The sequence below is a fragment of the Mus musculus genome, chromosome X (assembly GCF_000001635.26).
Source record: "Mus musculus strain C57BL/6J chromosome X, GRCm38.p6 C57BL/6J".
Taxonomy (NCBI): Eukaryota; Metazoa; Chordata; class Mammalia; order Rodentia; family Muridae; genus Mus; species Mus musculus.
This window is the reverse complement of record NC_000086.7, coordinates 11,998,297-12,006,839: the sequence shown is the minus strand read 5'-3', so window position 1 is coordinate 12,006,839 and position 8,543 is coordinate 11,998,297. Positions and strand designations below refer to the sequence as shown.

The window sequence follows — 8,543 nt, the reverse complement described above, 5'->3', positions numbered from 1 at the left end:
TATGCCGCGCTGCAGCCAAGAGCCTGTTTCGCAACTGCCGTCCCGGCGATTGGGCGCGCGCGCGTACACACACACACACACACACACACACACACACACCTCCCTGACCAAGGCAGGGTGCACTCCATCGGGACTGGGAAGGGCTGCCCGGGTGGGTTGTGAGTAATGGGGACTCGCGGGTATCTTGAAGAGCTCGGCTGAGCTCTTTATCGGTTTTCGTCCTCGTCTTCTCGGCACTTTTCGTTTTTTTCTGGCTCCTGCCCCGAGCGCACCCCGGAGCGAGGAGCTTCCCCTGGGGAGGAGGCGACGGCGGGGGTGTGAAGTGGAGAGGGCGCGCTCTCAACCGCTGTCACCCGCGGATCGCAGCCCCAGGCGCACAGCGCTCGCCTGCTCTGCTGAAGACACGTGCGCAGCAGGAACGGGGACAGCATCCTTGCTTTCCAAGGAGAGGCTCCGGGAGCACCCACTCCAAGGCTTCCTGGCACTCTGGGACTTCCCCCTGTCGGGAGCGGAAGCTGTGGAATCCCGCACAGCGCTGCCTGGCCTGCCCGGGCGTGCGTGCCAAGTGGGCCAGCTCAGTCTCCTTTACACTAACCACACAGGGCCCAGGCCCTGGCCTCCTCTCTCTGTGGCATCAAGCGCCCTGCTTAAGCACGCTGAGAGGGAATTTAAGCCTGGGCAGCAACAGAAGAAGGTTCCCTTCTCCTTTGGGTGCAGAGTAGGGGGAGGACTAGAAGCCACCCCACTTTCCAGACCCCCTGCTGAGCCCTCTTGGTGGGCAGGTGGGGATCGAAGGCGCCCAGGCTCCGCAAGCTAGCGAAGTCTGGTTTCCTTTACGTTTTACAAGCTATAAATAAACTTCCCCTTGGGCGGATGAGCGCTGCGTCCAAGGGCGGCTTCCCGCCGAATCCGGCGGGCGGTTTACGATCTGGGCCAGGAGCTGGTCTTACGGCGGCCTGAGCCTAGGGTGGGGCGATGGCTCAGGGAAAGCTCAGAGGTCGTCCAGGAGTGGTCGAGTGACCCTCCTCTTCCCTGCGGGGCTGAGGCGCCTCAGCTCTGAGGGCTGGGGGTGGAGCCAGTTGATTTATGAGCCGTCACCCCACCCCGCCCCTCCCGTTTCACTTGTTTTCCTCATCTTCTCTAGCTCAAGCCCTGTTCCCAAAGCCTCACCCCGCAACCCTGCCCAGTGAGGGTTTGGCAACACCGGGCGGCTAGAGCACTGGCCGAGGGGCCCCGGGCGAGGAAGGGGGTGCAAGGGTGTGGGTGAAGCCTTTGGTGTTTTTTCATCCCTCCCACCCCACTCCCGTACCTCCTCCCAGAGCAGGCTAGCCAGCCTAGCCGGACAAAGCTGGGTGGCCAAAAAGCCTGAGAGGCTGAGATAAAGGGCTGGCCTCTAGGGGTGGGAAAATCCCAAGCGTTTGGGGTAGATCCCTGACTTTCTCAAGGTCACCGGGCGGGGGACTGGAACCATTGGCTCATACCAGAGCAGAAGCCATTGCATCAATCAGTTAACACCTTGCAAAGGTCTCCATCTCGCCGCCTCTTTAAGGGTGTTCAGTTTCCCAAGGAAGTACATAAAAGACAGGGCAAGGAAGGCACCGTGGGTCCCAAGACTGCTTTTCGTCATCGAGGGTTTGCTCTGCTTTGATGCTCACACTCACACTGTCTAGGTGGGAGGCCTGGCCTCCAACACACACGTGAGGACGATGTCTGTATGTGGGCCTAGATAGGAAGTGAAGAGTTGGAGGTGACTCAGGTAGTTGGCTACCTTCTTTCCATCTGAGATTTAGGAGAGGTGAGTTGGGAAAGCTCAAGAGAAGGCCCTCCTTAGCCTGGAACAACATCGTCCCTTTGCCCTCTGTTTGTTTAGCGCTTCCACTTAGCCTCCGCAGCTGGTGGCAGAGGGATTCCTGGCAGCATTAATCTCAGGACAGGATCCTAACCTTGATCCCTGGGGACACCCTCTCCCTCTCCATTCTCTGAGCCAAAAGTCACAGCGTACTAGTGCCCTACCACCATCACCTAACCGGACCAGGGGGAAGTTGGGGGGGTCTATAAAAGGGGACCTTTGGCAAGGTCTCCATTGTTCCTCGGGGGCTGGGAAGCTGACTCACTCTGAGCACAGAGCGATGCAGAGTGTTTTCTCGGCAGCCTTTCCCCGAGTGCTTTATTTAGACAGGCTTTATTTACAGTACACATGTTTTCGGCTCGTTATTCTGGAGGCGGGAATGGAAACTGGGCAGAGCTGTTTTCCCCCGTGAGCGGCGCCTTTAGAAGGGGTTGAGGATCCGGAGCCTTGAAGGATCCCGCTCTCGTTGGGCTCTCGTAGTCCTCAGTGAGATCCTATTTAAGAAAACTGAATGGAGCAGAAAAGGGTGCTGGGAGACCCACAGCGGGCCAACCCTCCCACAGTACTCTCTTACACCTGCATGACAGCAGGAGGGGAGGGCAGTGAGATATCTTGGTGACAAGAGTTCAGAGTGGGCCATAGAAGGTCACAGGACCAACAATCCGTTTAGTGTGAAAAATCTGAAGCCAGTCTGTTCCTGGAGCTTCTTCGTTTGCTTTGGACCTCCGGAGTTCCCTGGCCTTCATCCCCTTTGGTTCTGTTAGTAGTCTTGTGGCTGCTCCAGCTGGAGGGCCTCTGGTTGCCAGCCTGCAGTCAAGACAGATTTTTGGCAGCCTCTCAGTAAGTAGGGTGGTCCAGTTAGGGACTGCAGGAAATTGTTTGAGCTAGATTAAATATTTTACAAAACCTTTTTTTTTTGGGGGGTGGGGGCTATGGTTGACTTCAAGTTGGCAATGTTAAACCAAACAAAAGTTAAAGCGGTCTCTCTTCTGACTTTTAAGGTACGGTTCAGAGAAACGGAGGGAGTAGTGCTCTTTAGAGGAAACAAATTTAATGGCTTTTCCTCTTATTTTTCTCTACATCCTTCTCCCTGCTGTTAACAGAGTTTACTACTCTCAGGCATTGGGTGGTAGAAAGACTGCCCCCCCCCCGTCCCTTTTTGAGGGGAGCTGCAGCTGATTTGGTATCAGGTGGTTACTGAGTCCTAAGCCTAAAGCTGTTAGCTTCTGATTACTGCTTAAAGTTAACTGCAGCCTATCAGGGGTGAGTTGGCCCTAGAAACTGCAGGGACACTTTAAAGCTTGTCATTGCAGATGCCAGAGGCCTCTTTCCAGATCTTTCCCTAGGAAATGAAGGGCCTAAATTCTTGTTGCATTTCTAGCCTCCCTCCCCCCTCCCTCCTTGAGTCTCTGGCTGGAAAGTCTGAACTGCTTTTGAGGTTTGCAGTGTTTCCCTCCATCAAGCCTGCACCCCTTGGGCTTGGGTATGGCCCCCCCCAAACCCATATTTAGGCTGCCGTAGTGTGGGAGCTCTGCAGGGCAAAGCCCAACTGTGGCCACTCGAAAGGAGGAGGCCTGACCTTTGCAGGGAGAAGGCGGATTCACAGCCTGACACTCTGCAGGGAGACCGAGAGCTGCAAAGGAGCCGCAGGCATTGCCGTGGCCCCAGCAGCTCGAAGAAAGCTTGTGAAAGGAAACCAGCTCAGGGAGGCAGGAGGCCAGGAAGCTTCCGTGCTGTGAGTGTGCCCCTTTGAGACTGCACAGGCCACTGGGAGGAAGAGAAACTGCTTGGCTGGGAGGCAAAGTCAGAGTTGCAGTGGCAGACAATTGCTGGAGGAAGGTCCAGTGAAGATGAGTACCTGGAGATGGGTCATCAGATCGGGAGGAGACCTCTAACTGTCAGAAGTCCTGTGTATGAAGACCAGTTGGGTTTTAAACATTCATATTTGAGGTAACATTGTCTACCGAAGGTGGGGTTCTTTCCATAGAAAATAGCAAGCTCTTTGCTGCTGAATCCAAAGGGAACCCCCACATACCCCCATACTCCCATATACACATAGATTTAGTTGGGGCTAGGGGCTTCTGAAAATTGCTACACAGGCTGGTCAGGTTTAGAGGAGAAAGACTCCAAGGGCCTACCCATTCACAGGAGACAAGATGGTGTCCCTTTGGGGCTGGAGTGGCGAAGGTACAGTGAGCCGTTGTGCTGAGTCGGAACCCCTCGCTTCTCCAGCCCGGTTACTTCTACACATGTCCAATTTTGGTGTCTGAATAAAAAAAAAAAGTAGCACAGAAACAAAACCATATGACAAGACTGGCTGCAAACCTTAAAGAATTGAGGGGGGAGGGGAGGGGTGGCCTGGAAGGGGGAGGGGAAATTATTCGAGACTGGGGGGTAGAGGGAAGCAGTTTTGACTATTTTCTAAATCCCACCCACCCACCCACCCATGCTGCTGATGCAGTTCCAATTCCTTCAGTAGATGCCTCAGCCCCGGTGCTCGGTGCTTGAGGGAGTGTGGAATAACAATCTGCAGAGGAGACTCTGCCACAAGAGGCAACTCAAAGTGTAGCCGGGGAGTGCCGAAGCTCAGACCAGTGGCAGGAAGGCACCCCACCCCCTGCCTCTGCCATTCGGTCCTCCTTAAGGTCCATAGCCAAGAGGTCGATTAACACACTGCACACACTGCAGTCTGGGGTGGGGGTGGCAATAAGGGGAAGCGTGGCCACAGGGCTTCTCCCAGCAAGCTAAGTGGAGGCTGCCTATTTCCCCACCCTGACCCAAAGTCCTGAGATTCATCTCTTTAGAGGCCAGCCAGAGACCTCTAAGGACAGTTAGACTTTCATTGAGCCTTTCCATATCCATTGCTCCCCTCCCCCCTTTAAAAGGTCTGTTTCCCCTCCCCCTCCAAGTCCCCAACCCTGCTTCCTCCTGTGCAAGAAGGGGTCACTTGTCACTTGTGTGACTCTTTGGAGTCCAAGGGCCAGGAGCTTTGTTCTTCAGGGGCTTCCCCTCCTAAATTATCCCCATTTCTGTATATTATTTATCCCCTACACTTACCCGAATACAAACAGCAGGGTTTTATAATCTCATTATCATAGGCCTAGGTCTGGGTGACCTCGGAGCTGCCTTCCCATGGGGTACAGTCTATTACGTAGCAAGCTGGAGTTTCCACCATTCTCTCTCTCTCTCTCTCTCTCTCTCTCTCTCTCTCTCTCTCTCCCCCAGGCTCTGAAATCCCAGTAGTGGTGGCTATAAGGGATATTTTAGACTGTGTTGGCTTTAGGTCAGGCTACGAGAAGGCCCCCAGGGGCAGCCTGAGCAGCGGGAGGACGAGCCCTTCCAGTGCCCAGTTGCTTTGGTCCCCGGAGCAGATGGCAACTTTGTCTCCTGGTGTGTGCTTCAACACATTCAAAAGACGGCGCTCAGGCGAAGCCTCACTGACATTCACAACCGATTAAAGACCCGAGCCGGTGCCAGGCGCAATGGAGGGTTATGAATTAATCATGGGGGTTACCGATATCTGAGGCTCCCCAGGGCAGCCCCTCTATTATTAAGCAGCCCCACTGCCCATTCCTGACCCCCACCCCCTACCACAAAGGGGTAGGAGCAGCGTCTTTCGCACTGCCCCAATTAACAGCCACCCTCCGCGAGGTCTCAGGCCGAGTTGCTGGGCCTGCCAGACACTCGGAGCAGAAAGCCCAACCTTTGGGACAAGCTGGAAGCAAACCCTGGAGTAAAGGCTCAGTCCCTGAGGCTCAAGGACACCTCTATCTACCCTTTTCGTGAGACAGGGTTCCAGGCTGGTGGGCGATGTCCGAGGCCACCCACAGGATCTTGGTGTCCTAGGATCCCAGAGGAGGCTCAACCTTGAGGCTCTGGCTATGTTCCAGACATGGAAAATTAAAAAATAAAAATCAGGTTCTTGTATTCTGTGAACCCCCTTCGCAGCTCCCGGGCCTCTTCGGAGCAGAATCTCCTAACATCTCCATGCTCCAAGCTGCCTGGGGTTGGCCTAAATGGCGGGTACCCACGGGATCTCAGGCACACATCTCAGCCACGGAACCGGCTGTCTGCGCTGTCGACGTATTGTTCTCGTCTCCCCTATTTATTTCTCAGGCCTGCCTGGCCACAGATTTCTGCAAGACGGAGCAGTCCTCGGGTTCCTCCTGCTTCCAGAGGGGCCATAAAAAACAGATGGTCTCATTAGGAACAATTTATGCATATATATTTCGAAGAGTTCAGCAGAGTGGGGTAGGTTTGCAGCCCCTGCGTCAGGCAAGAGCAAAATATCACCACTTGCAAATGTTTCCAGTTTGCAAAATAATGGCCTATCCAAAGTAGCTAAGCAACGAATTACTCAAACACTAGAAGGTTGGATGCCAATATTATCACATTCGTCCTGTTCCTCAAACCGTCCTTCTTCTCGGCCATTGGATTTCGGAGGGAGGCTCCCGGGCCTCACACCCCTAAGCCTGCGGCTTCCTTTCAATGACTATTTCCAATCTCCAAGTCAAATCACTTATTAATTATAGAGGCAACTCGAGCAAACCCAATTACCCGTAGGCAACCCTTCCCAGATGGGAAGTCTGTCTCGCTCGGCTCCCACAGTGGCCCAAGTTCTGGGGGGGGGGGGGCTTCTTTTGCGTCCTATTTCTTTTCGTCAGTGCCCCTCCAGCGGCCGGAAATGTTTCTTTTCCCAGACCCTTCTTCCCAGAAGCAACTCCTTTTCCCTACCCTGATCGCTTTCCATCCTTCCAGCTAGGAGACATCCATCCCCGCCCCACAAGAGGCGCTGCCTTCAGGCTAAATTTACTGCCGCGCCAGGTTTAAGCCTTAGGCGTTGTAGACCTGGCGTTGGAATGGCGGAAGCTTGAGACAGAGCCCTATTCATTTGTAAAGGATGGCTGAGGGATTCGCTTGGTTAGCAACCCCTCGCTCCCACTGTCCTCCCTTCAGGCCTAGCTCGTGGCTTCTGCGCACCTTGTTTTGCAGGAAGCGTGCCAGAACTCCGACAGGCCTTAGCCTCGGGTTTGTGTGTGGTGGTGGAGATCTGACTAATGTCACCACAGTTGTGGCCTTGTGGCAATAATGATTTCCACCAGGATATTGTGCCAAGCATGTCACCTACTACCCATATGTATCTCTTCCCAGTCCAAGCAGCCACCCTTAGATGGGCGTCATTTCTTCCACTTTGCAGATGTAACATCCAAGGTTAAGAAACTCGCTTCAAATCACGCAGCTAGGTGGAAATAAAGCCTTAATCCAAAACCCGAGTTTTCATTCACAGCTTCAAAGACACCTTCCGGAATTGTAGAAGCCATAGGGGGCGGGAGGGGGGGACTGTTAATTTGGTGCCGAGGACGCCTGCCTGGCAGACTAAAGCCCTCTGAGGTTTCGGGCTAGAGATTTAATCGTGCTCTGGGACTAGGAAAGGACACACGGGTCAGGGGGGCACCCGGATTACTGGCACCCGTGAGATTGGAGAGGAGTGGGGGTTGCTGCGTTGGTTGGGGCTGGGGCTTTGCAAAGCCTCGGGGAAGGGTTTGGCGGCCCTTTCACCATCGGCAAAATCGCTCCCCAGGCTGGTGGTGGGGAGGACGACGGCCTCGCCCCAGCGATCTGGGCGGCTCACGGAGAGCCAGAAGCCTAGGGAAGTCCCCAGAGGCCGCCGGCCGCCGCCGCGTTTCCGCGGCGCCCTCGCTAAGATGGAGCAAGCAGTTGTGCGGAGGAGGGAGGGGAGCCGGAGAGGGATGCGCGGGCGAGCTGGTAACCGTCTGCAGCGAGGAGTGTAATTGCCCCTGTGACCGCGGGCGGCGAGGGCGGGGCGCTCTCCCAGCCTCCTCCCTCCCACTCCGCCGCAGGCGCGGAGCTGGCCGCCTTTGGCTGAGACGCGAAGCACCTAAGGGGCTTGGCCCTGTACCGCCTAGCGAGGCCAGCTCGTCCGCGCTCCGGTCCCGCGCACACATCAAGTCCCTAAGATCCCAGGCCGGAGCAGGCCACAGCTTCCCTCTCCTTCAGGGTACGCCTTGCCCAGGCCAGGGGCTGACGATCAGATTACACTGGGTGACCCTGCCTGTCCATTCCCTAGAAGGGAAGCAGCAGCTTTCACGGTCTTGCATTTCACCCCCATCCCCCACCCTCCCACCCCACCCCCCAAAACAAAACAAAACAAAAAACTGAGGGCTAAGGCTGCTCTGCTCGACAATAGGAGAAGAGGAGAGATGGGACCTCAGAACAGAGCGCCCACAGCCCTTAGCGTGTACACTTTGCCTTTTGATGAATTCCTGGCCCTGGGCCCCCGCCAGAGGTGGAGAAAGGGGCCCCATAACCAGCCAGAGTTTGTAACTCTGTGTGGTTTCTGGTTTTTTACTGCTCGTTTGAAATTGTTCCATAGGAAAATGTCTGCCAAGGAGGCCTGAAAGGCCTGGAGCCCCGCTCCACCACCCGGGTGCCAATGTGCCAGCAGTGAGTGTGCACGAGTGGACTCGCGCCTGCGGGCCCCGGGAGGGTTGGAGGGAACATTTTACCCTGCAGCAGCGCTGTGAGCACGACATGCAACCTTGAACCTGGTACCCACGGGTCCCCTGTGCTGCGGCCTTGGCCCAGACTAGCACCCCAGTGCGCCTCTCATGCCTTCCTTCTGCCCCCAAGGCAGGCACTGTTAACCCAGGCAGGTGACAGCGCTCTGGCGCCC

At 55.6% G+C, this 8,543-nt stretch overlaps 1 long non-coding RNA gene across 2 annotated transcripts; it reads right to left on the bottom strand.

Annotated features, from left to right (window-relative positions):
* Positions 1-2,103: 2,103 nt before the first annotated feature.
* Gm34301 lies at positions 2,104-5,139 on the bottom strand. Of its 2 annotated transcripts, XR_003953093.1 has the most exons (4): positions 4,294-4,693; positions 3,988-4,115; positions 3,429-3,756; positions 2,104-2,656 (listed from the first exon to the last, which is right to left on the bottom strand). It is a non-coding gene; the product is annotated as a predicted gene, 34301 (long non-coding RNA). The 2 variants fall into 2 exon arrangements; XR_003953094.1 differs by lacking the exons at positions 2,104-2,656; positions 4,294-4,693 and adding an exon at positions 4,907-5,139 and having other exon boundaries at positions 3,665-3,756.
* Positions 5,140-8,543: the final 3,404 nt, after the last annotated feature.